Source organism: Meles meles, chromosome 6 (genome assembly GCF_922984935.1).
Source record: "Meles meles chromosome 6, mMelMel3.1 paternal haplotype, whole genome shotgun sequence".
NCBI classification, from domain to species: domain Eukaryota; kingdom Metazoa; phylum Chordata; class Mammalia; order Carnivora; family Mustelidae; genus Meles; species Meles meles.
This window is the reverse complement of record NC_060071.1, coordinates 120668765-120692861: the sequence shown is the minus strand read 5'-3', so window position 1 is coordinate 120692861 and position 24097 is coordinate 120668765. Positions and strand designations below refer to the sequence as shown.

General features: G+C 51.4%; 1 protein-coding gene across 1 annotated transcript in view; it reads left to right on the top strand.

Annotated features, from left to right (window-relative positions):
• The window catches only part of RIN3 (Ras and Rab interactor 3), a 117693-nt gene that overhangs the window by 10355 nt on the left and 83241 nt on the right, over window positions 1-24097 (top strand). The gene's annotated exons all lie outside the window — the stretch shown is intronic.

Here is a 24097-nt window from a genome sequence, read left to right as displayed (position 1 = left end):
GAAGAAGCAGATTTCCTGCTGAGCAGGGAGCCTGACGCAGAGCTCCATCCCAGGACCCTGAAATCATGACCTGAGTCGACATCAAGAGTCAGACATTTAACCAACTGAGCCACCCAGGACCTCCCCACCCCCCCCCCCTTTTTTTTTTTAAGTAGGCTCCACACTCAGCCAGCATGGAGCCCACCTCGGGGCTTGAACTCATGACCCTGAGATCAAGACCTGAGCTGAGATCAAGAGTTGGACACCACCCAGGCGCCCCCCTCACTGCCTCTTTATTGAGCACTTCTTGGGCGCCAGGCTGGGTTTGTGCTGAACACTGGTCACTGGAGGTCTGGAGTGATCACCTTAACCTCTCTGCCTGGCTTTGGGATAGGTTTGTCCTGAAAGGGCTTGGTCTTGACGTCTCCTCCTGAGGATACCCCAGGCTTATTCGCAGCCTCCAAGAGCCTGCTCTGAGCTGCCCTGCACAACCCAGGACTGCCCCCGGGCATGAGGAGGCCCTCAGGCTGGGTCTGGGAGGTCCTACGGGTGGCCTGGGATGGAGAGCGGTGGGACGCCTTGACAGATGAGCAAGTGGCCCTGGAAAGGGTTTGGAAGACTGTCAGGTCTTCTTTTTACAGGCCAGAGCAGCCCCCATCCCCGCCGCTAGCATCGTCAGATGTCAGAGCTCAGTGTTTCCCTGGCGCCTCTCCAATCCAGCCCCTACTTGCAGATGATTCTATGGCACAGAGAGGGGCAGGAATGGTCCTGAGGCCTCACAGCTGGACCTGGGCTCTTTCCAAGGCTCCGTGAAGATTCCTAGGCCAGGGCGCCTGGGTGGCTCAGTGGTTTAGGCCGCTGCCTTCGGCTCAGGTCATGATCTCAGGGTCCTGGGATCGAGTCCCGCATCGGGCTCTCTGCTCGTCAGGGAGCCTGCTTCCCTCTCACTCTCTCTGCTTGCCTCTCTGCCTACTTGTATCTCTCTCTGTCAAATAAATAAATAAAATCTTTAAAAAAAAAAAAAAAAAAAGATTCCTAGGCCACTCTTTTGCATGAGGCATCAGAGATGGGGGCAGGGGAGACTGGCACATCAGTCTTCACTGACTGTCTCTCCCTCCAGCCTCTGGAAAATGTGAGGCCTTTCCTGCCTCAGAGCACACAGGCCCCACGTCCAGCTCCTGCAAGAAATCTTCCGGGCTGTCCAGCCCCCAAGGCTGTTGCATACAGTTGTGCAGGTTGTTCACTGCACAGAGGCACCTGGCTGAGAGAGAAACCAGTGGGGGCTGAAATTTCATTCTCTTGCCGAGGCATATATGATGTCAGGCCATGGGTTGTAGGGGAGGGGGAGTTGCCTGCATTCATGGGGAGGAAGGACACCACATTCTAATGTACACAGAGGAACCACACAGGCTGGCAGGGACCCTGGATGGCAGTAGACCCGTCACCACCCTCAAAGCCTCGCTCCTTGTGCCTGTCACAGTGTGCTCTCAGTCCGTGGCCCCAGTAGACTATAAGCTCCCGAGGGCAGAAAGAGGGAATCCCCTTGGCAGGTGTCAGTGTCAGCCCAGCACGCTGCTGGCTGGTACTCAGCCCCCAGAACACACGTGCTGAGCGAGAGTGGGGAAGAGTGTCCAGCTCAGGGCATATTGAGAAATGTTTGTTGAGTGAATATGCGGCAGGTTAATACCAAGAAGAGAGGTAAGGGGAGGTTGACCGGAACAGAGGTATCTGGGAGAAGAAAGGGGACCACCGGGAGTCCAGCAGCTTGGAAGGGGGTGAACCAGTATTATAAGGGGGTGACTGGATGAGCTGTTGGGACCCCCTTTGGGTGGGAGGCCTGAAGAGCAGAGGCTGGGGCTGGAGAAACCAGAGGCCCACAGGCATGCCTGGCCTAGCCCCTGACCCCACCTTTGCAGGGCCCGGGCTGCTCTGAGCCCTTTGATGCCCACCCAGTACCATGTCCTGGAGCCCAGCGCTGGTCCAGCCGTGGCCCAATGGCTCATTCTTGCCACAAGGACCCTCTGTCTTGTGGGGACACAGGAGGGATGTGCGGGGCTGTGCCTATAGGATGTGGGATGTCATCTAGAGCTCTGGGGCCCCTGCTGGCTGAGGGGTGTCCTGCTCAGACACAAGGGTGTCTGGGAGAGCTTTCCTGGGGAAGGCAGAACCGTGCCAAGCGATGTGTGGGAGTTTCCCAGGTAAACACGGAGGGAAGGAGCCAGCATGGCCGTGCTGGGGAGGGGGGGCGCTACGGGCTCAGCGTGCCCCCCATTTGCACTCTGCCCAGATGGAGGGGGGTGTGCAGGAGAGGGACCAGACAGCACAGGCCCTTTGGCTTATCCTGAAGGCCATTGAGTGGAGATGGGTGTGTTCCCTGTTTAAAAAATTGAACTGTATTCTTTTCCTAGGGCTGCTGTAACAAAGTAGTGCAGGCTAGGGGGTTTAAAGCAAGAGAGATTGATTCTCTCATGATTCTGGAAGCCAGGAGTCCAACCTCACAGTGGCAGCAGGGCCATGCTCCCTCTGAGACTGGGTAGACCCCTTCTTGCTTTCCCCAGCTTCAGGGGCCCCAGGCAGTTCCCATTGAGTCTGGGGCTTATAAGCTGCCCGCCAGCCTCTGCTCCCTGTGTGTCTGTCCCTGTCTAGTCTCTTCTGAGAAGACCGGTCCTGCTGGATTCAGGCCCAGCCTGCTCCAGGATGACCTCATCTCAACTCATTACATCTCCAACAACCTTCTTTCCAAATAAGGTCACACTTGGAGGTGCTGGCAGTAAGGACTTCAGCATATCTTTTGCAGGGACACAGTTCAACCCACAATGAACTAAAATTTATGTAGGGTAAATTTCACCTTCTTTTGTGTCCATTTCCATATGCTTTGGCACATGAAGGTGGGCTGGGTCACTGCCACCCCAACCACAATATGGAATGGGCTGTCCCTGTCTAAAATTCCTGTGCCCTCTTGTAGTCAGCCTGCTCCCCAGTCACTCATTTCTCCTGGGTCCTTACGTTCTGCCTTTTGGAGAATGACACATGCACGCTGCCCTGTGAGTCTGGCTTCTTTCACTTAACTGAAGGCATCTGCGATCCGGCTGCGGCCACGTCTCAGTACCGTGTTCATTTTCATTGCTGAGAGGATCTCATTGCTTTGGATGTGTCCCCGTTGTTTATCTGTTCACCCACGGCGGCACGTTTGGGTCGTTCTGGTTTTTGGCAATGACACATAAAGCCCCTGCCGACGTTGGCATAAAGGGTATAGGTTTTGGGTAGGGAACTCTGTGGGCCAGCTTGCGTTCGGGCTGCCCCGTGAAGAAGGACGTGGGGTGGGGAGACAGCACGCAGGGAGACCAAAAGGAGGTGATGGCAGAGGTCTAGGTGAGCAGTGACGGTGGCCTGGACAAGTGTCTTGGCAGCAGGGGTGGGGAGAAGTGGGCCCACTGGAGAGTAGAGTGGACGGGGCCTGAGGGTGGCCAGGGTGGGCGCCATGCCGGTATGGAGGCCGCCATGCCGGTATGGAGGCCGCCATGCCAGTGTGGAGGCCTGCCCTCCGCCTTCCCCGTGGCAGGACAGCTGCTGTAGCTCAGCGGGACAGTCTGGACCTGAGGAGCTGATGGGGGTGTGGAGTGCGCTAGTGTAACGGGTAGGGGTGTGGACCCTGGAGCAAACTGCCAGGACTCACGTTCTCCTCTCCACTTGTTTCCTCATCTGTAGAACGGGGATGCTAATGGCTCCCAGTTCACACACCCATCGTTGTGTCGTGTGAGTTACTACCTGTCAGGAGCTTGGACCAAGTCTGACCCATGGTAGGTGTTCAAGAAACCTGAACCCTGGTCAGAGGCCTTCTGGGGCGCCTCAGCTCCACACCCTCTTGTCTGCTCCGCTCACCCCTTTGGCAACAAGCCCGTCTGTGGTGCCTCTTGTGGCTCTGTGGGGCCATGGATGACCCTGTCATCTGGGCCCTGGCCCGGGTCTGCCCTGACTTGCTGGGACAACGTGAGCTGCCTCCTTTACCTCTCTGGGCGTCGTCGCCTCTGCTCACACCACGTGGAGGTGCAAAGCCCCATGGTGTGTGGGGCTCTGTGCAGAATGACGGCAGCATGGCGGCTGCACACGGTAGGAACTTCGTGAAGACACGCCTGTGAGGGGCACCTGGCGGCTCAATCAAGCATCTGACTGTTGATTTCAGCTCAGGTCATGATCTTAGGGTCATGGGATCGAGTCCTGTATGGAGCCCAAAACAGGGCCTGGAGCCTGCTTCAGGATCTGCCCCTCCCCCTTCCTCTCTTAAAAAAAAAAAAAAAAAAAAAAAAAAGATGTGCAGGTGACCTGCTCATGACAGTCTGGGGAGGCCCAGGTGAGTGACTCTGGGGGCACCCCCAGGTTTGCAGGCTGGCAGAGGCTCCCCTGTAGTTGCCAGAAATCTCACCCTCCTGCTGTCCTCCCAGATCCATCCTCCACCTCTGACAAGAGCTGACCTGGCAGCCGCGTGGGCTGTCCATTTGGAGGGGAGCGAGTGCCTGGCTTGGGCTTCACAGTGAGAGGTGCGGTGGGTCCTTGTTCAGACGCCTCCCAGGGTCTGTGGGAGACCCTTGCTCTGAGACCAGGGTTCATGTCCAAGTCATGACCTGTGCTGGGCCTAATGAAGGAACATTTGCAGTCAGCCGTCAGGACTCACAGAATCCCTGTTTGTACATTCTCCCACTTGCTAAAGTTATTTATAACCCCCAAATCATAGCACCTCAGGAGTCATTTGCAGACGTGCTCAGAGTGGCGATAAATTGGGATTCCCCTGATGCACACATTCCCACCTGAGGCCGGATAAAGTGAGACGCTGCCTTCTTGTTTCAGTGCTCACCCTTCTAACGAGGCCCTTGTCGTGGTCTGTTGAGTGCCATGGTTTTCCCATTTTCTGTGCATTTTGTTGGTGATTTCACTGTTTACAGTGTCCCCCAACCACAGAGCTGAAGTGCTTTCTAGTGCTCCGAAATGCAAGAACACCGTGAGGGCCTTGCAAGAAAACACAAGTGTTCGAGAAGCTTCATTCAGGGGAGGTATATGCCCTGTTGGCTGTGAGTTCAATATTCGTGCATCGAGAATATATATTAAGTGAAGTGTCTTTATAAAGAAAAGCGCATAAGGAAGGTTATGTATTGGAGCACCTGGCTGGCTCAGTCATTAAGCATGTGCCTTCAGACCTGGTCATGATCGCAGACGTGGGATGCAGCCCTGCCTGGGACTCTCTGCTCAGCAGGAAGCCTGCTTCCCCCTCTCCCACTGCCCCTGCTTGTGTTCCCTCTCTCGCTCTCTCTCTCTGGCAAATAAATGGTAAAATCTTTAATAAGAACAAAACAAAAAACAAAAAAAGGAAGGTTACGTGTTGATCAGTTGACAAAATGTTGTGACCAGCAGCTCACAGGAACCTCACCTAACCCCGTGTTTCCCCTGGACGGAGTGGTTCGGTATTCGCTAACTCAGTGCTCATGGTGACTTTATAGAACAGAACAACCACAAAAAATGAGAACTGATTATAGCTAGGTTGTGCAGAGAAATTGGCCCCATGTCTCTCCCCTGGGCCGTCTGCACTGGGTGGAATTAACAAGTCCCCATCTTGTGTATGGTCTGTCCTTCAAATGCACAGGTCCTTGGGATCGGCCCTCTCCTTCTGCCCACTACCACCCCTTTGGTCCTCTCCCCTCCAACAAAATTCAAGACTTGGAAGGTTTCCAGGAAGGGAAGTGGTCTGTGTTAGTATTTCATATCCTGTGATTCGGAGAGAAGAATCTCTGCAGGGGCGCCTTGGTGGCTCAGTCCGTTAGGCATCTGACGCTTGGTTTTGACTTGGGTGATGATCTCAGGATTGTGAGACGAAGCCCCATGGTGGGCTCGGTGCTTAGTGGGGAGTCTGCTGGAGTGGTGGAGTCTGCCCCTCCCCACACACGTGCACGCATGCTCTCTCTCTCTCTCTCTCTCTCTCTAAGATCAATCAATCTTGTAAAAGAAGAGGATCTTATCAGGAAGCAGCAAGCATTCAAGGCAAATAAAAAGGGAGGCTCCTTGGCATTCGTAGGCGTGTCCCTAATAGTTACAGCCATTATGTCTGGAAGGCTTACATCAGGCCCCTTTGCTAAGAGTTTTTTTGTTTTTGTTTTTTTGAGTTCCTGATCACAGCCCTAGGAGGCTGGGATTACGTGCCCAGTGTTCAGGAATACTCGATCAGAGCTCTCAGCAGTCAGTGGGAGAGCCAAGATCTGGATCCAGCATTGTCTGAGTCCAGAGCCATCGTCCTGAGTCCCTGAGCTCCCTGCATCCCAAGGTTCTGGGACATTGCTGTGTCTCCTAGAGCCAGGTGTGGTGTGGACCCTCCCTTGCTTTCAGAGTCCCTCTGAGGGGTGACCTCCTTGCCCTCTCCCTGATTCGGCCCTGTCCAGATTGAGCCCAGTCCCACTGGCTAGTGTCTCCCTTGTTATCCTCTGGCACAGTCCTACCCTGGGACCCGATCCTGGAGTCATGGAGAGACAGTCTAACCTGGATGAGTTGGCAGGTGCCTGTCAGGCCTCAGGACGGCTCCCTATAGCTCCTTGTGCACCCCAGTGCCTCCTCGCAGCCCCTGAAGTCAAGGACCCGGCGTGCTGGGCTTCCTGAGCCTCCTGCTCTGAAGAACTCAGCACTGGTGACTTCGCTCATGCTAGGGCATTGGGGATTGTGCCCACTGTAAAGTCTGACGAGGACAGGTGGGCCCCGCTGGTTGCAGAGAACAAAAGCCGAAGTGAGGTGCCACTCGAAGGGTGGGATTTCAGGCAGGGAGCAGGGCTTCCCGTTTGTGTTGCAAGGTGGGCCTGGGCCCAGGAGGCGGCAGGTGCCAAGAAGCCCCAGGACGAGTGAGGCTGGCTTGTTCACATGACTTGCTCATCCCCCAGTAGAGGAAATGTGGTCACGACAACTGTTGGGTGGGTTGCAGGGTGACTCAGTGTCACCAGGGGTGGAAGGAGCGTGAGGCTGCCAGAGTTTCCTGCAAGGTGCTGTCTGGGCCGGTTGTCCGCAGCCCACAGCTCTGCCAGAGCCCCGAGGGAAGGCGACCATCGGCGCCCTATTTGGCCCCGGAGTCCTGGGTCGGCTCCATGCCAGACCCCACCTCCAGCTTAGAAATGGGGTTCACTTTGTCAAAGCACATCCTCACACCCTCTGATCATGGCTCACCCTTCCAGCAACCCCCTGAAGTAGTGTGGGCCGGGGATAGTCTTCCACTTATTGCACTATTGAGTGAACGGAGGTCCAGAGAAGGACAGACACTTGTGCAAGGTCACACAGCAAGCCTGTAGGAGAGCCTAGAGCAGACCCCATCTCCCTTTCCTGGGCAAAGCATTTTCTGCACCACTGGGCTGTCCAGGATGAGTAATGTCACCAGCGACTGTTCATTGAGCCCTCACTAAGCTCCAGATGAAGTCGTCCGTCCAGTCCTCCGGTGTGCTATAGGGCCAGTGCCCTTCTCACTATCATTTTTCCAACACTGAAAGGCCAGGCTCAGAGTGCATTTTGGTCAGGCAGGGGGAAAAGAGAAATCCCTGCAGAGATCCAGCAGGAGGGGTGTGAGGGCACAGAGGCCCTTTGTCTCTCCTTCTGGGTTGAGCCATGTCCATCGTGGGCTGCTGCTGTCCCCCCTTGCCTCTCCCTCCCCAGCCCCAGTGTTAGGTGGGGGAAGGGAGCACTGTGCTCTCCTTCCTTCTCTCCCCCCCCCCCCCCGCCCCAGGGATGATGGGGAACACTGAGTAAGCAGGAGGCAGGGCCAGAGGCCAGGTCATTGTGGGACACATGGGCTACCATGTGGTATGGGTGCTCCTGGGAGTAAGGAGGCTGACAGGGGCAAAGGACCCACCTTCCCAGAGCCATCTGAGCCCTGTTTTCTGAGCCGGGGCCACCCCTGGGAAGGACAAGGCAGTGGAAAGGTGGGCAAGGACTCTGGGAGCTTTGTAGAAGCCTGGGGAAGGGGGGTGGGCCGTGGGGCTGGGATCTGTGAGCAAAGCCAGACTTGCAGCCAGGTCTGTAGAAGAGGGGCCCTTAAACACGGGAATGAGGTGACCAAGAGCAGAATCTTCCCCTCGAAGAGCTTTCTGAACAGAGTAATGGCAGATGGTAATAAAACTGGACGTGCATGTCATTCTTCTTTTTATCTTCTTTCTTCCTTCTAATTGGAAACAGATCCCCCACGTGGTACATGAATTCACGCACACTGAAAAGATTTAAACCAGGTAAAAGTCTAGACCTGTGTTGTCCAGAACCTTAGCCTCATAGAGCTGTTTCACAAATTAAATTAATTAAAATGAAGTAATATGGGCGCCTGGGTAGTGCAGTCAGATGGGCGTCCGACTTTTGGTTTTGGCTCAGGCCGTGGTCTCAGGGCCGTGAGATAGAGCCCCACGTCGGGCTCCGTGCTCAGTGTGGAGTCAGCTTGGGACTCTGTCTCCCTCTCTCTCTGCCCCTCTCCCTGGTGCTTATCCTCCCCCTCCCCCACAAAATAGATAAATAAATCTTTAAAAAAAATACATTAAAAAAAAATAAAATGAAGTAACAGTCTCATTGGCCACACATCAGGCTAACCCTAGCCACAGACCACTGATGGTGACCACACTGGACAGGGCAGGCACAGAACCTTCCCGTCATCGTCCACCATTCTTTGGCACAGCACTGACCACACCGGAAGCTGGGAAAACTCTCCTGGCTGGAAAATCGCTTTTGGAATCGGGCTGGTTCCTTTGGACCTGTTTTGAGTTACATATGTCAGGGGATCTGCCTTTCTTCCCACTGAATTGCACCTGGCCTGCCTAGCTCCTGGGCCCTCTGGGTAGGAGGGTGTCATCTCCCATGTGTTCCAGATGAGATGGAGGTAAGAGGGCCACGGGCGAGGGGAGGGTGGGGTCAGGTCCGTCCCTAGGAACAGAAGCCCTTCCCCTTGTTTGTCCTGGGTAGCTGAGGTGCGGCCAAGGGAGGGGCTGGGGTGATCTGTCAGGTCCACACACGTGGTGCCATCTTGTCTGTGACAGACACAGATGAGCCCATGGTCTTCTGGGAAGACTCGCTCCTGGTCGTCCATTCCTCCACTTTTATTACACCCCCAAAGTGTTCACTTCTTGTTTTCTGATTTTCATAAGGGTGTACAGACAGGGTAAGGAAGGAGAAAGAGGTCACCTAATCTCAGGATGAACCACCAGTGTTGGACCAGTTTATACTCGCACAGACAGAGCAGGAGGCCCTCGTTCTGCCATATCCTCCCGGGCCTCAGTAATGCAGGTCTTCTTCATCACAACCCTTCTTGTGGGCTCTTGGTTTTCTTCTAGATTCCTAGACTCTTCATGCTGTGAAGAACCTTCCTGCACTTATCGACCCTTGGGAAGACCTCCTTGGGAAGTTCAAGCATCTTGTTCATTTTTTCTATTTGCTTCTGTTTGTCTTGTCTCTTCCTTATTGGTGTGCAGAAGAAGTTCCGTGCTTAAGCTGGGTATCAGCCTGTTGTAATGCGAGTTACCAGTATCTTCTCCCGCTGAGGGCTTGACTCGACTCTCTTAATGGTGTCTTGATGAACAGAAAGTCTTCATTTTAACTCAGTCAAATGTGTCGTTTATTTAAGGTCGGTGTGTGTGTATGTGTGTGTGTGTGTGTGTGTGTGTGTGTGTGTGTGTGTGTGTGTGTACTGGTTAAGAAGTCTCTCTCTCCCATCAGATTATGACGATACTCTTTATTTTCTTCTGAAGCATTTGGTTTTGCTTTTCATCTTTAGGTCAGGACAGAGTCTCCCTGCAACTGATTTTTTTATATGCCATGAAGAAGAGCCCAGTTTCCTTTTTCTGCCCATGTGGATACCCTGTTGTCTCAGCACATTTTGTTGCAAAGATTGTCCTTTCCTCAGTGTCCTATTGTGGCCGTGCATAAATCAAGGGACTGTTTATGTGTCAGTCTGTTTCTGGACTCTTTTAGTCCACTGACCTACATGTCTATCCAGCACCAGTACAACACCGTCTTAATCACTGTAGCTTTAGAATAAGTCTTGGTACCTGGCAAATGAGATCCTACCCCGTTCTTCAAGTGTGTCAGGGATACCCTTGACCCTTCCCATCTCTGCTTCCGTTTTCACGGAACACCTTTTGGAATCTAACTGGAATTGCATTGATTCTTCAGATTAGTACATGTAGAAGTCATACCTTGGCATTCCATGGACAAGATCCGTCTTCCATCTGCCCTCATCTTGTATGTTTATAATGTTCAATGTTTCATCTTATATTACAAGCAGGAATCTGGAGGGTTTTGGCAGAATGGGTTAATAACTAGGCTATAGACTCAAACCAGCCAGGTTCAAATCCCAGTTCTACTATTTACTAATTCCATAGCTTTAGTGAATGGCTTAACTTCTGTGCCTCAGTTTCCCCCTCTGTAAAATGGGAAGGATAACCAGAGTTATCTTACAGGGTTATTTTAAAGGATTAATGTAGTTAATATAGAGCAATGCCTGGTGCATACATATCTCTGAAACATTATTAGTTTATTTTTGAGATGTAATACATTCACAGGATTCAAAATTAAAAAAATATTTTTAAAAAGATGTATAGTAGGGGTACCTGGGTGGCTCAGTGAGTTAAGTAAGTGTCTGCCTTCGGCTCAGGTCATGATCCCGGGGTCCTGGGATGAAGCCCCACATCTGGCTCCCTGCTCAGCAGGGAGCCTGCTTCTCCCTCTACCCTCCCCGCCTGCTCGTAGTCTCTTTCTCTCTCCCTCTCTTTCAAATATAAGTAAAATCTTTTTTTAAAAAATTGCTTTCTTTGTAGGTCAAAGATAATTGCATGTTGCCAGTAGTACTAATTGTTCCTCAATCATTTTGATAGTTAATACAATGTCATTGAGCACCTGTTCTGTGTTGAACCTGGGGCACCCAGCAGTAGATACGACCCACCCTGGAACACAGAGTGAGGGGAGGGGAGGACATGGGCAGTGACAAGCAGCATTGTTCGCCGTTCGATTCTATTTTTTGATGTCTGGAAGTCACGTTGCAGTAAACATCTTTGTTCGTGGAGCTTTATCGTACTTTTTCTTAAAGATTTTTTAAGATGTATTTATTTGAGAGAGAGTGAGAGAGACCAAGTATGAGAGAGCACAAGCAAGGGGAGCGGCAGATGGGGAGAGAGAAGCAGGCTCCCCGCTGAGCAGGGAGCCCAAGGCAGGGCTCCATCCCAGGACCCTGGGAGCACGACCTGAGCTGAAGGCAGACTCTTAACTGACGGAGCCACCCAGGCACCCTTATCGTACTTTTAAAATATCTCTTTGAGATAGATTCTAGAAGGGAAAATGACCTATAATGGGCTATCTTAGCCAAAACAAGAAAGCGGTGTTCTCTAGATCTGCTTGGACAGAACCCAGATGTGTTCAACATCTAAAATCCCCTTAATGAGAAATTTTCTTTTTGAAAGTTACAAATTGTTTTAATTATTTTTTGAATAAGTGATATAGTCACGCGGTTCAAATTCAAAAGGTACAAAAAGGTATATACCGTGACGCACCTCCCTCCCACCCCCAGCCTCCCAGTCCCTCACCAAGGGCACCCCGAGATCCCTCTCCTCTGTGTCTTTACAGAGGTGGCTTCAGCCCATCTCAACATACATGTATCACGTGTGTGAAAGGGCCTGCCCACTGCCCTTGGTGTCCTGGGTTCTAGTGTCCCCACTGCCTCCAGCTTCAGTCCCAGGCAGGAAGTTTGTCCCCCAAATCCTGTTTTCTCCAGGAGCCATCTCCATGTTCAGTGAAGTTTCTAAGAATTTTTTTTGGTGGGAGGGGGAGGGAAATGTCAGCTGCTCTTTTACTATGTATGATTATTTTTGTAATTATTATTATGTATAATTATTATGTAAGCCTAGAGTTTTGTCCTATCCATAGTAGATGCTCAGTAAAAACCCATTGGATAAACGAATGGATGCTGATAACGTTACTGAATGTTCACTGTATTCTGGGCACTATCCTGAACTCCTTACAGCAATCCCATAAGGTAGTAATGCTTGTATTTCCCATATTAAGCATAAGAAAATTGAGGCAGAGAGAGCCTTAGACACTTGTCAAGGTCACCAAGTGGGATTCTAATCCAGACTGTCCGGTTCCCCAAGCCCATGCTTAAAGCACTAGTCAACACAGCCCTTGTCGCCACTCAGAACCTGACTGCACACCGAACTGTGGAAAGAGTTGGTCTTCTCGTCTGTGAGCTGGGTCCCGATGGGAGTGGACGGTCCTAACCTCGGACTGGTGTGGGGGAAGGTTGTCAGCAAAGCCAGCGGGCTGAGTCAGGTTCGACCGGGTTCGAGGGCTGGCTGGGATAGGGAAAGGGGCTGGGAACTGTGAGCCAGAGGAAGTTGCAGAGGGACGCTGGAGGCACTTGACCCAGGGTCCCAGGAGGCTGTGGGTGCCCAGGGCTATCAAGAACGCAAACTGGCCAGGCCTCTGAGTTGGCAGTCAGAGCTTCTGAGAAACAGGGTCCGGGGGCAGGCCTGGGAGAGTGGGAGCAGCCAGCAGCGGGCTCAGCGTGGAAGGCAGGGGCCTCCTCCGGGCTCTCCCCAGGGCCCAGGAGGGGCTCCATCTAGGCAGGTGGAAGCCTTAGGGCTCATTGGAGGAGGCAGCAGCCAGACTGGAAGGCAGGACTGGGAGCATGGCAGTGCTTGACACACACCGAGCAGTAGAGGTCTGCCGTACACACAGGTGTGGAAAGTTTGAAGGCCTTTGACCTGCCAGACCCCTTGATGTGGGCTGTGACGTGCAAACTCAGCCAGCCTGACCCATTCTCAGCGCTTCCGGGGTCCGGAAGACCTGCTTAAGCTGACTTCCCCTCTGAGAGGCTGTGGGCAGGGGCCCACAGAACCTCATCCCAGCTTCCCTGGGGCTAACCCACCAAGGGTCGGGGGTCTCAAGCTGCACCCTGCGTTCCTCCCTCATCATGAAAGGCCTTTTGGTTTCTGGGTGGAGAAGAGCCCAGGGAACTTTCACCCAACACGATTTCTCAGACACTGCTCTTGGAGCCCCAACCATCAGCGGGAACACACCGGAACCTCATGTAGTTATTTAGCCTGTGAAACTGGGCTGGACGCATTTGCTGTGTGTTCGCACATTCTGTGCGTGAGACATTCTGATTCTGAAACTGGATGCTACTCTCCCATCTGCCTGGGACAGCCACGGTCTGTCCGGAGCTGTGTTTTGCATCCCGGGGGCACCAAGGGCTGGGCCAGAGGTGGAAGTCAGGCAGCAGCTGGGGCTCAGCTTCCCCACGTCGAGGAAAAATCATCTGGCAGAAAGGAAGCCACAGAGAAGAAGCACTGGCCGCCTGCATTTTCTCAGGCCGTCTGTTGGGGCAGAGCCAGCCCGGCTATGAAGAGAAGGCTTCCAGTGGCATCTAGCCAACGGTCAGTTGAGTCCAGAATCATGGAATTCGTAGTGCTGGAAGGAACTTTAGTCCCTGGTCTGACCCATGTCAGTAAATCCACAGCCCAGCAGCCGCGTGTCTCCCGTACAGAGCCCAGGGCAGACATCATACTCATCCCAGCGTTCTTTCCCTGCTGAGCCTTCAGCCTACCGACCTAGGCAGCTGCTGAGTGTGGACATCCGACCCCCTTGCCATCCCAGACCTAGTTCCGCCTTCTCATTTGACTGAAGGAGCCGCTGAGCCTCAAGAGGGGAAGTGAGTTACCCAAGGTCACGTAGTAAACAACAGGAGGAGAACGTGGTCTCCTGAGTGTGAGCTCAGGACCACTTCCTTCATATCATACACCTGTTCTCCTGATGAGTACGGCCTTTGTCATAAACTTGTTTTCTCCCTTCATTCCCACAGTGCAATCCCAACCTCGGAACACAAAAAATTTTCCCACCATTTCCCCAGGCTGTTGCATAGGGAGCTGGAGCAAAGCGGTTGTCATCTCGTGTCACACTAATAGAGCAGAAGATCTGGATTGTGGAGAGTTATGGTTAGGGTTCTTTCTTTGCTTCTCAGGGCACACCTGGGGAATCAGTTCCCTGTTTGAGACTCCACATTTCAAAAATACAAAGATAGAAGAGACTCAGCATGCTCTGAAGGATAAAAATAGTGTGATGAGGGGGCTCACAACCACTCTGTAGTTTACAGTTAATTAATTTTCAACAAGAGTGCCATGAAAATTCGAAACAACCTTTTAACAAAGGGTGCCAGGACAACGGGTTGTCCAAATGTAAAAAAAAAAAAAGAGGTTAGACCCCTACCTCACTCCAAACTCAAAAAATTAATTCAAAATGGAACAAAGACCTAAGTATAAGAGGTGAAACTGTAGAATTCTTAGAAGACAAATCCATGATCTTGTATTAGGTCATGGTTTCTTAGATATGAAACCAAAAGTACGAGCAACAAAAGAGAAAAAAGACAAATTGGACTTCATCAAAATTAAAAGCTTTCATGTTTCGGGGCACCTGGGTGACTCAGTGGGTTGAAGCCTCTGCCTTTGGCTCAGGTCATGATCTCAGGGTCCTGGGATCGAGCCCCACATCGGGCTCTCTGCTTGTCAAGGAAATGAAAGAGTCACAGAATGGAAGAAAATATCTGCAAGTCGTACGTCTTATAAGGGACTTGTATAAAGCATATATAAAGAAAGTATAACTCAATAAGAAAAAGACATAATGTTTTCCTAATACAGGCAAAGGATCTAAAGACATTTTTCTAAAGGATAATAATATATAATATTATATAATATATAATACAATACAATATATATGATATTATATATACTATATATATAATATAAGAATAATACATATGCGTATATAGTTAGTAATTAAAAGATGCTCAATATAATTATACATCAGGGAAATGCAAACCAAAACCACCACAAGATACCACTTCATACGCATTAGTATGGCTATAAAATAAAGACAGGCAATAACAAGTGTTGATGAGCATGTGGAGAAATGGGGACCCTCACAGGTTGCCAGTGGGAATGTTAACTGGTATACCCATTTGAAAAACAGCCTGGCAGTTCTTTAAGATGCTAAATACAGATTGCCCTATGACCTGGCAATTTCTCTCCTAGATATACAAGCGAATTGAAAACAATGCCCATACAAAAACTTGCACAGGAGAATTAGCAGCATTACTCATGATGATCAAAGAATGGAAACAATCCAAATGTCCATCAGCTGGAGGAATAAGTATAACAGGGTGTGCCCATGTGATGGGATATTATGTGCCAAGAAAAAAAGAAGGGAAGTACTGGTACACACTTTGAGCTATGATACTATGGTTGAGCCTTAAACATTATGCCAAGGCAGGGCACCGGGGTGGGGGTGGGGGCGGGGGGGGGGGGGGAGACAAACGAGGAAACAGACTCTTAACTTTAGAGAACAAACAGAAGGTTACCGGTGGGGAGCGGGGTGGGGAATGGGCCGGATAAGTGATGGGGGTTGGGGATATGCTTATCTTGATGAGCGCGGAGTGATCTGTGGAGTTGTTGAATTGCTCTGCTGTATACCTCAAACTAATAGAACACTGTACGTTAACTACACAGGAAATGTGTATATATATGCCAAGTGAAAGAAACCAAACCTAAAAGACCACCTGTGGTCTGATTCTGTATATGAAATAACCCAGAAGGCAAATCTATCAAGACAGCAAGTAGGGCGTCTGGGTGGCTCAGCTGGTTAAAGCCTCTGCCTTCAGCTCAGGTCATGATCTCAGGGTCCTGGGATCAAAGAGTCCCGCATCAAGCTCCATGCTCAGCAGGGAGCCTGCTTCCCCCTCCCCCTCTGCCTGCCTCTCTGCCTACTTGTGATCTTTGTCTGTCAAGTAAATAAATAAAATCTTAAAAAAAAAAAAAAAGTAAATTGGTGTTTGCCACTGGCTGGGGTACTGGGAGGAAATAATTGACTGCATTATGGGTATGGGATTCCTTTCAGGGTGATGAAAATATCCTAAAATTGTACTGATAGCTGCATAATTCTGTGATTATACTAAAAACCATTGAATTATATATGTTAACATGTTATTAAAAAATAAATCACTCCATATGCAAATTCCCAGAGACAGTAAATATAATAAACACAGCTCAGTGCCTGGCAGTGTGGACAGCCGCTGATGAGTGTTACCTGGGGCCAGCCTTGTGGAGGTGTGGGGCTGTTCATCCCATAGAGGAGAAGACCTGGGGGAGGGCCTGTGTCAGCCCCCGTCCTATAGCTGGAGGGCTCTGGGAGGGGGCAGGGTGAGTTGTCCCCAAGGCCCTATACAGCATGGAGGAAGCAACAAGAGAGAAGACGCCCTAGGAACACGTGTCATCTCCATAGAAACTCTGAATTGCTTCTCAGAATGGGTTGCCCGATGAGGTGGTGACGCCCTGTCCTTGGAGGTCTTCCAACAGCTATGGCGGTTCTCTCCTGGGGGGTGTACAGAGAAGGCTCTGTACAAGTGTCAGGGAATCATTGGAGGTGGAGAGCAGTGGCTTGGAAGGTCACAAAGGCCTCTGGGTAACTGTTCAGGACCTCTGCGAACGGCTCGTGGCCAGCACTGTCGGCAGTATTTGAACCACAGAAATGGCTCGCTGCACATCTGATGTCTCCAGCACTGTCCCCAAACGTCCCATCCCCTCAAGGAGTGACCACCTGTTAGATGTCAGCCTTTCCTGATGCTGTCCTATGAGAGCCTCACACCACCGTTAGGCAGGTGTTCTCGTCTCCCCGACTACGGGTAGGGGGGTGGTGCACTGAGGCTCAGACGGTCAGAGCAGCTTGACTTTCCCCATCACACTGGGGCCTCCAGAGTGTCCTTCGCACTGGCACGAGCTGCTGCTCCCAGTGAAGTCCTGCGGCTGCCAGAGAAACGAGCCAGTGACCTCTGGCTTCTTCTCTAGTGACCCTGGGGCAGCTGTCAGAGGATTTCCCCCAGAAGTCCCCTGGGGCCTGATTCTTTGGACGAATAGGTGGATGCCTAGGCTGGGTTTATCTTTATTGCCTTTCAGCACAGCCCTCAGGCTCCAGAATTGACTTTAAAACGCCAAAAAAATTTTTTTTAAAAAGCTGGAGTATCCCATATAAATTGTTCTGGCAGGAGGAATAGACAGGCTTAGGTGCTTGGAGACTTCCCACCCCGTCTCTCCTCGCCTTGTGACAGGTGCTGGGATCTGGGATCTTGGGGGAAAGACGTGTGGCAGTTTATCAGTGGTTACTGAAAGGGCTGAAGCCTCCTTCGCAGCCCTCACTGTTCCCATTGCCTGCCTCCCCCTCAGCAGTAACCATCACCCCGAAGTCGGTGCATGTGCGCTCTCTACACGGCACACAGAACTGTCATGTATGTTTCACACCTAAGTGTTTCCATTCCTTCCGTGATTTGCTTACTGCACTCCACATCAGGTTTGTAGGATTTTATTTTTTTTTTTAAAGATTTTATTTATTTATCGGACAGAGAGAGACACAGCGAGAGAGGGAACACAAGCAGGGGGAGTGGGGGAGAGAGAGAAGCAGCTTCCCGCTGATCAGGGAGCCCCATGTGGGGCTCGATCCCAGGACTCTGGGATCATGACCTGTGCCGAAGGCAGACGCTTAACGACTGAGCCACCCAGATGCCCTAGGTTTGTAGGATTTTAATTTTTTTTTTTTACTGTAATTTCGGACTCCCAGAAAAGTTACAGGATGAGTACGGCAAATTTCTGTATGTACACTCTTCACCCAGAAACGCCGATTACTAACATTTTGTCCCATCTGCTCGTCCTCTCTCGTTTTCTTCCTGAAGCTTCTGAGAACAACTTGCGGACACTGTGCCTCTTCACCCCCATATATCTTAGTGGGTGTTTCCCAAACACAGGGTCGTTCCCTTACCTATCTTCAGCAGAGGGACCGAAATCGGGGAACGAACAGGATTTTGAGGTTTAACCGTGTAGCCTTGGCACCTGCCTTTTAGCGGATGCATGGTAGTCCAGGTGGATGGGATCACAGCCTGTGGACCCGTTCTCTTACGGATGGATGTGGGTCATTCCCATTTTCTGGTCACTGCCAAGGCCACTGTAGCACCATCATCATTGTCTCCTTGTGCCTGTTTGCATCCTGGCAGCATGCCTGTCTCCCTTGGATTTTGACAGTCATTTTCAGAGCAGGTACACCTGTCTTCATTCTTAGTGCTTTACCCTCTCAGGCTCCAGTGGCTTTTAGTGCGCCGTGGCTACTGGCTTATCTCAGGCGGTCTCTTGCATTGCTGTCATAGCAACAGGCGTCCCTGGGAGAACCTGGGTGTGACAGCATACGTGGCTCCCCACCCCCACCCCGCGGCTAGAATACAGACCTATTTGAAGCCTACTATGTGCCAGGTGCTACTTGAAATGGAGGTGTTACCAGCTCCATTGCACAGATAAGAAAACTGAGGCCCATAGACGTTCAGTACCTTGCCCCCAGTCACTTGGCCAGGGCATGGCAGGGGCTGGGACAGAGACGGAATGAGTCACCCTTGCACTGTGCAGGGCGTGTGAAATGTCCGCTGACCCTCTAGTCCTGAGTCTAGAGAGAGACAGTACCAATGAGGGGCTGGTGTCCCTCCTTGAAATGTCTCATACCTCCCACATGCCTGTCCTCGTGTTGCTGGTCCCCTCCTGTCTGTGCAGGACTCATTTCCCAGAGGAGCAGTCTTCATGGAGGACTAGAAAATAGACAGGGTGTTGGGGGGCTGCCGTGAGCACCTGTCCTGTCTCACCCTGGGAGTGTTGAAGTAGGGGTGCTTCTCGGGGCCACCAGAGTCACAGGGGAACTCCCTTCCGGGACCCCTATTTAATCCTGTCCCAGCAGGAGAAACAGGGGCTACTTCAAAAGGGAGGAAGGGGGCTTTGTACCTCAGAAGTTTAGGGTGGGTGCTGGAATCACTCAGCAATTCAACTGTGGCTTCTAGAGGTTAACTGTTAACGACTCCCATGAAAATCATGGTGCACGGAGTGCCTTCTTCATGCTACGTGCCTGCCCACCTCATCTTTGCTCCCAAGAGAAGTCCTCTCAGCTGGTCGTGCCTACTCCCTATTTCACAGAAGAAGAAACTGAAGGTCATAGTGGTTGGATAAGGCATCCAAGCCCCACTCATAAGTCTGCAAAACCAGGGTACGAGCCGGGCCTGGGAGATCCCCAAAGCCAGCAGCTCTCCAACTCTCTGTGTTCGTTTATGTGGCAAACAGGGATATTTTCGCACATTATTTAAGACAGGTTTTAATCATATAAGTAATGCTTGCTTCATCAGTATAAAAAATTGAAACAAATCCCCTGAACGTCTCAGAAATAACTGTCTTTAATGATGTCTTACATAGCCTCCTGAAGTTATTTCTATGTATATTTTTATATGAGTCCGTGTATGTTTATTAGATATTCCAAATGATATAGCAAACATTACTGAACACTCTTTGCCATGTACTACAAGGGTACAGATACATGGGAAAGATTGTTTTAAATTTCTTCAAGAGCTTGAATAGGGTAGTGGTTTGAAGCACAAACTCTGAAGCCACATTGCCTGGGGGTTTGAATCCCAGCTCTGCCACCTACTGGCTGTGTGACCTTGGGTGAGCTCTTTAACCTCTCTGTGCCTCCATGTTCTCATCTTTACATGGAACTATTAGATGTCGTCTAGTCATTTCCCAGGACTGTGGCAGTTTACCAAAACTTTGCAGCTTGAAACAACAGACATTTATCTTCCCACCGTTCTGGAGGCCAAAAGTCTAACATCAAGGTGTCGGCCAAGATGGTTCTATCTGTAAGCACTAAAGGAGAATCTATTCCATCCTCTCTCCTGGCTTCTGGTGACTGCCGTCAGCCCTTGGTGCTCCTTGGGTTGAGACGTTCTAATCCAGTCTCTTCCTCTGCGGTCGTGTGGCCTTCCAGCATCTCTCCACCGCCTCTGCTTATAAGGACACCTCCCACTGGATTTAGCCCCCATCTTCAATCCAGGATGATCTCATCCTTAACTGAGTAACATCTACAAAGATCCCCTTTTCAAATAAGGTCACGTCTTTAGGTACCGGGGGTTAAAATTTGGACAAGCCATTTTGGGGACACAGTGCAACCCGGGCATACAAGTGGGAGGTCAGCCGAGTTAAGGGAGTGCGTGGAGTACTTAGAACAGACCCACACGTGGTTGTGCTGTGGGCTCCTTGTTCATCAAATGGGCAGGCTGCTATCCTGCTTTCCCAGGACCCCCTCCCATCCTGCCCCCCACGTCACCTGGGTGCCTGTGCACCTTGTACAGAGTGATGGGGCCATCCCATAATATTATCACTGGAGCCACGTCTGGCCCCTACAGGCCTGAGAGCCTGTGAGGGCAGGGACTAGACCTCTCTGTCTTGATAGACCAGCTCAGTCTTGAAGCTGCTTGGGGTTGGGATTATGGGCGGGACCAAGATGGCCTTTTGGTGGTCCTTTCCCTCCATCCCACCTTCCGCTCAGCTTCTAGCTAAGTCTGCACAAGGGAGCCTCACTTCCCCTCACAGGGAGGCATCCCTGAACTTCCCAAGCTCTTTCCCTGGGGCCGGAGCTCTCTCGTGAGCTGGAAACTTCCATGGCTTCCTTCCCAACAGGCAGCATGGAGCCAGGCCCTGCCCTCCAAGCTGTCACCCTGTTCTGACCCCATACTTAGGGGTGACCCCCTGGGGCAGCCTCTCCACCCCAGAACAGAGCTTTCCTCTCCTCACCAGTGACGGGGACACAGACACCGGTCCAGCAGGTTGGGGATGTGCCAATTCACTGCTCCTTCAGGGAGCTGGTGACAAATCCCCCAGATAAAGCCGGTTGCTGTGTCCAGGCTGGGTCCCTGCAGTGCAGGGGGAGGGTCTCCCCGAGTGTCTGACCACCCTGTGCTCAGCCCGGTGTCCAATGACACCTGGCTCAGAGTGGCGCTGTCCTCCCTACCAGCAAGCAGAAGGAAACTGGCCATGAACCATTTCTCTTTTCTGATGAGTTGCACTAAAGTTTCTGAGGCTCCTTACTTTTTGCCGACAGTCCTGTTCATTGCACAAGTTTCCCATGGCTGCCCTTATGGGACCTTCAGCTGGAGTTTGGCTGCTGAGAGCAAGGACATGGTGTCCAGGTCACCTGCTCTGCCAGCAGATGCCACTTAGAAAAGGAGCAGCTGAGGCTAGGGGAGCTTTGGGCCTCGCTCCGAGTCACAGGAACACGAGAGCCCTGAAGGGACAATGTGACGAGGGCACCTGCTCTGACCAGGCCAGAGAAGGGCCATGGGGCCAGACCCTCTGATCCCTGAGTCCCTTTTGACATTGGGCCTTGGGTCACTTGAGCTGTCTGGGTGTCACTTGCTCTGCAAAGTGCCCGTGCCATGATGGCGCTTGGGGCTGAGCTGTGGGGCTCCAGCAGAATGACAGAGGTAGAAATGCCCAGAGCTGACACCCCATCAGGCCTTGTTTCACTGCTGTGATTAGTGGAACAGCCCGGCCACATCAACTGTAACGGCTGGGGACTCTCGCTGAGCCCACACAGCACTTGAACTCTGGGTTCAGATGTTGTCTTGGGTACAAGCCAGGTGCAACACACAGACATCTACACGGTCATTCCTATGTGCTAAGAAATGTGCTAAGTCCTAAAATCAAGGCCACAAAGTAGAAGACCTATAATGAGAAGAATCCTAACTGGAGGGCTGGGATGATAGAAAAACAATAGTTAACTTTTACTGCGTTGTGCGAAGCACTCGACCCATCTCTCTCTGCCTTGCTATTAGATAAGGGTAATTCTTACCGTTTTACAGATGCTTAAACTGAAGCCCAGAGAAGTAGCGTAACTGGCCAGAGGTCACACAGTCTGGATTCGAACCCAGGACTTGTAATAAAGCAGACAGGCTTCTTCTGGATGGGTCTTAAAGGGATGGGGAGAACTTTATCCCCAGCGGTGTCCTATAAAAGATTTTAAACATGCAGAAGAGTCGAAGGAATTTTGCAGTGAACACCCATCTACGTATGGGTCTTTGCGTGGACATTGACTTTCATCTGTCTTGGGTAGGTAGATACCCAGGAGTGAGATGGTTGGGTCATACACGAGGTGTATGTTTAGGTTTACAAAAAAGAAAAAAATTGTCTTTTTCCAAAGTGGTTGTACCCATTTAGAGTCTCCAGTAATGCCGGAGAATTCTGGGTTCCTCCCGCCCTTACCAGCATGTGGTGTTGTCAGTCTTTTTAATTTTAGCCATTCTCGTAGTTGCATCATGGTATCTCATTGTGGCTTTAATTTGCATTCCCCTAATGACTAATGATGTCAAGTAATCTTTCGCTGGCTTATTGGCCATTCAGCTGTCTCCTTGGAGGTATTTTCAAATCTTTGGCCCATTTTTAATGCGAGCTTCCTTGTTCTCCGTTTGATGTATGCTTTGCAAATTTTTTCCCTGCCCGTGGTTTGCGTATTCCTTTTCTTCATGAGGTGTTTTGATGGGCACAAGTTTAATTTGGTATGTTGAATTTATCCATCTTTCCTTTTATGGTTCTTGCTTTCTGGTCCAATCCACTAATCTTTTGCCTGCCCATTGGAGACAATGTTGGAACAGGGAACCTGAAGGAATCACAGGTGGATAGGGCCGCCTGAGCCACAGAAGTGACAAGTGGGGAAATGCAGGTTTTGCTGAGGGGATGGAGGGCAGCCCTATGTGGGGAGTTTATGAGCGAGGTTGGGGGGAAGGCAGGGGCTCAGAAAGGGAGTGCCTTTAATATTAGGAGACTGGATTGGATCCTTTAGGCAGTGTGAGCCATTGAAGGTTTTAGAGCAGGAAGAGACGTGATCACAAAGGACTCATAGCATGGTCCCCATGATACTGGAGCCTGGACTGAGTTTCTCCTTGGTCATCCTGTCCTCGGGATGAAGGTGGGACTTCCAGGGAGCTGGGGGCAGGGAGCGGCCTTAGAGTCAACTCTGCCAGTCATTCCAGCATCCTTATGGGGAACCCCACTCTGACCTCCCCTTGCCCCAACCCTCTAGCCCCAGCACCTGCCAGCCCCCAGGCTTCCTGGAGGTTTCTCTGGGTCAGGTCACTCAAAGGCCTTTGCTCTTTCCCAAATATCTGTGTCCTTGTTACAACTCAGGGACCCGACACACTCTAGGTCACTCATTCACCTTGTCTGTCACCTGGCTTCTCTCCTAGGGATGAGGTTTGTTGGTTTGTTTTGGTTTGGTTTGGTTTTTACTCTTGTTCTCTGCTCTGACCCAGTTCCTACAACAACATCTGGAGCTCACAGGCCCTCGGAAAATATTCATAGTACAAGTGAATGGGAGACAGACCCCCTCCTTTCTCCCAGAGCCTGTTTGTTTGATCATGGCTTTGGTTCTAAGGAGAAGATGAGGACCTTTGTCCCCAAAGCCCGGGCCCCGCCTAGGACCACCCAGTAAGAGGAGGAAGCTTCCGGGCTACCACCTGCCCATTGCATAGATGAGAAAACAGACTCAGAGGGAAAGGACTCACCACGGCCTCAGCCTAGATGGTGGCAGAGCGGAAATGCGAGCTCTCACTCCCAGCTTCCATGAGAGCCCTAATGTGCCCCTGGGGGAGGCCCCTGGCCAAGCGAGGAGGTTTAGAGACGATCTGGAAGCCTTTTGGTGCCAGAAGATAGTTTTGGGTTTCGAGGGTCAGAGGAAACTAACAGGCCCCAGGGTGCTTCTTTCCAGGGTAATTCCGGCCTCCAGCCCTTTCACTTCTTTCCCAGCGGAGATGCTGTGACCGGACTTCAGGGCCTGGGAAGAGGTTACATCAGCATCAGCTGGGCTGCCCCGGACTTGAACTCCAAATGTGGCTCACTGAGCCCCAGTTCCACAGCCTGTGGCCATCCATGGGGCTGCCTTACCGCCCCTCCCGGCCGCACGGTGCCTGCAGCTGCCTCGGACACTCCTGTTCGTCCTGGGCACACTTTTCAGTGTGGATCCAGAGGGGAAATGCGCAAGTGTCCCTGCACATGCAGCATCTGAGAGAGGGAAGGCTTCTGGGAGGATTTGGGAGGATTTGGGAGTGGAGACGTCAAGAGGGAATTTTCGCCGGGACCCTGCCCTTCCCTTTAGGAAAAGCTGTTCCCTCATCAGGACTTCTGGGTCTTGCAGCCCTCGAGCCCCCTCTCCTCCACCACCCCGTTCCCCTCTTCTG